We start from the raw sequence: 3,516 nt of genomic DNA on the forward strand, positions 1-3,516 counted from the left end.
TAGGCAAGTTTAAATGAGGCCGGAAATAACAAATAACAATGCTGGAAAATCCCGATATGTTATTTAGCAATTTAAAACAAACACAACTTTAAACATTTAAATGTTGTTATCATGATGCGGATGACATATGCAAGGTATATGCAATTTTATGAAAGTGTTGGTATAAAATGATACGAGGCATTTGTTACCGTGGTGGAAGAAAGCGGGTGCCACGGCAACGAATCCGAAAATGATGCCACGGCAACATAACGGTGATCCGACAACTCGTCGAGATGTCGGTGCAAAAGAAACTGTGGATGAACGGAACATGCAAACGATGGTGGGGTGATCCCGGTTACCGGGTTCCCACATGACGGTGGCAAGGAAACGAGGAACGTGCAAGGACCAATTCGGACATGGTGCAAACACGGGCAACTCAAACAACACATGCTTTCGTTCCACGGACGTCGTCTCGGGTTATACCTTCGAGGCGTGACTTTTCGGAACGGATCAAGTTCGTAGAGGAAGTAGTTGTACACGGCGATGGTATTAGAAGTAGTGGTTCACATCTCGCAATCGTGCAAACTCCGTAGATGTTCGGGGTCATCGGTAGAGGTACTTGACGCAATCCATGCAAACGGTGCTTGTTCGGGCATCGGTCTTGACGAAGGTGTACTTGGCCAACGTAGTGGTACTCGACGTCTTGTCGAACCCAAGCGATGGTAGTCGTACATGACGCGTTGTGGAAGTAGTTGAACTCGCGGTCTTCGCGGCGACGGTAGTCGTACACGTATTGACGAGGTACTTGACGTTTCAGTGTGTAGTCGTTCGAGCGTCCGTGTGGTCTTGCCGATTCCAAGGTTCTCGGTGGAAGGCATGGCACTCCCTGGTGGCACCGAGGTGGTCTAGTAGCAGCAGCAAGGGCGTCGGGGAGGTGATGGCCGTGGCAGGACTTGGCATACGGAGGAGGTTCGAGGCGGCAGCGTAGAGGAGGAACACCGGCGACGCGGCTGCGGGCACCAAGAGGCATGGCTCCGACGGACAGAGCCGGAGACGAGGTGCAGGAGGGCGGAGAGGGACTCGGCGGGACGGCTTGAACCTGCTGCTGATGGCGCTCGTGGCCATGGGACGCGGAGGCCAAGGTCAAAAGCGAGGCACGGTGGCTTGAGGAGGCGGACGAGCTCCAGGACGGGCGCGGCTGGAGGTTGCCGCAGGTCTCCGGCGACGGGCGGCGCGACGGAGAGGCTACGCGGGGACGGCACTGCGTCTCTTGCGGCGGCTGCTGCAGAAGCTTGGGGCGCGGCCATGGCTGAGGGAGCAGAGGAGGGGGCGAAGCAGAGGAGGAGGCTTGGGCGCTGGAGGGAGCAGCAAGGCAGCACCATGGAGGGCGCGAGCAGAAGGGAGCTCCTCTCCCTCGCTCGATGCGTGCGTGTGTGTGAGTGACGGTGCAGGGAGGGACGAGAGGGAGAGAAGGGGAATCGATCGGGCTAGGGTTATGGCGCGGCTGGGCCTTGGGCCAAGTGGACTGCGGCTACAGGAGGCCACTTGGCTGTGATTCTCTCTCTTCTCTCTCCCTTATTTCTTTTTAGCAAAAAAATATTAGAGAGAAGAAAAAGAAAGATAGGGTTAGGGAAAGAATTTGCGCATGCGGACAATTTTCCCGGACTCACAAAAATGCGCTTGATCCAGGAAAAATAGAAGTGGCCTAATTGGACGATATAAATTCAAATGCATTTGAATTTAATTCAAATGATTTGAAGGAAGTGAGGGTTGGGAAGGTCCAAAAATGTTCGGATTTTTGGTGGGGCTCCGGAATAAGATGAAAAAATATAATGCGAGGTTGGAGACCAAGAATTAAGATAACAAAGGCATTGGGATATTTGCAAGTGTGTTATGGTGAACTCCAACTAATGGAATATTTTAATATAGCTCCCTAATAATACTGGGAGGATATATGTTATAAAGAGAAATCACCATGTGCATTTCCCTCGATTTAAATGGATCGAAGATCCATGCAATTTACTTGGTTGAGTTTTAAAAATTAATGACATGATGGCATGATGCAATGAAAAATAAAAGAGCAAGCAGAAAAGAAACACACGGCGATCACGAAAATAAGGAAGTCTTCTGAAGCGTCGGTCTCGGGGCATTACCACACTCCACCACTACAAGAGGATCTCGTCCCGACATCTAGGATGGCACCGGAAAGATACGGAAGAGGAAACGGTAAAACAAATTGCTTCTTTGACAAACGAGTGAAACCAAAGAACCTTGAGAGGTCGCAAAGCTTGAAGAAATGACACGACGGAGGTGAACAAAATTTACAACATTCCGTTCAGCAAGAGGAACAAGGACCATTGCGAGAACCTTTGTAGGTTGAAGAATATGAGACAAGAGCTTAACGGATCAAAAAGAATATGAAAGCACACCGGTAGAAAAGAGAAACAAGGAACACCATGTGAACCTTGAGGTTAATTGACACGATAGATATTTAAACCACTCCGGTTAAAACAAGATAGGGAAGGAATAAGAATGATATAATTTGGGCAGCACTCCGACTGTAAATGGAAGGAATTGAACATGATCTTGACAATATGAGAGGATACTCGATGAAATTAACAACACATTGCCTCCGGAACTACTGAAAGAAAGGCACAAGGGGTAAGAAAGATTTCATACGGCACTCCAGTTGAGGGAGGAGACAAAACTTGATAAGAAGAGAGAACTCGAATGAAAACACGACACTCCGGCTAAACGGATAAGAAAGGAAAAAAATTACATGATCTTGACAAAACAAGATGATTGGTCGAAGAGAGCAACATCACAATGCCTCCGGGACAAACAAATAGAAGATAGATCGTCGGAAAAAGATAACGGAGAAGAAAATGACAACTTCTGCCACAAATGAGCTTGGAAAGCATCCTTCCAAGAAGGTTATAACAGAGTTGTTGGGAAAAACCAACAACAAAAGGATATGATTCTCGTGGGCTTATGGAGACATATCAAAACATGAGGTGAAAATTTTGCCACTAACAAAAACAATTGCTTGCTTGAGATCAATGAAGAGATGAAATCTTCTCTCGCCGAGAGGATAGGAGAAAACTTGGATCATTGATAAGCACCATAATAGCAACATTCCTTAGGGAAGGCTTTAGGTGAAACATGACACAAGATAGATCCAACGAAGAGATTGGTGGATTTAAAATATCTCATTCTTGACAACATGTGAATCATGAAACGCGAACTCAAATTGTCAAGAATGACATAACACCACCTCAAAAGGTAAGAGAAAGAATTGCACTTCGGAATGCAAGATGAAGAATTCTTGAACTTCTCAAAACAAACATGTGTTGAGCACCATGTTTATTTTGAGTATAGCCTGGCGGATCATAACTTCAAGAGAAATCTTGAAGAACAATTGAAAAATGAAAGGAATCCTTGACGAACCACCATGTAGAGCCTCCATGAAGAACTTCGGTAATAAAAGAATGATCAAAAGAAATGGAAAGTTGAAAAGAACTCCGGGAGAAGCCTTGC

This window comes from Triticum aestivum, chromosome 2D (genome assembly GCF_018294505.1).
Source record: "Triticum aestivum cultivar Chinese Spring chromosome 2D, IWGSC CS RefSeq v2.1, whole genome shotgun sequence".
NCBI classification, from domain to species: domain Eukaryota; kingdom Viridiplantae; phylum Streptophyta; class Magnoliopsida; order Poales; family Poaceae; genus Triticum; species Triticum aestivum.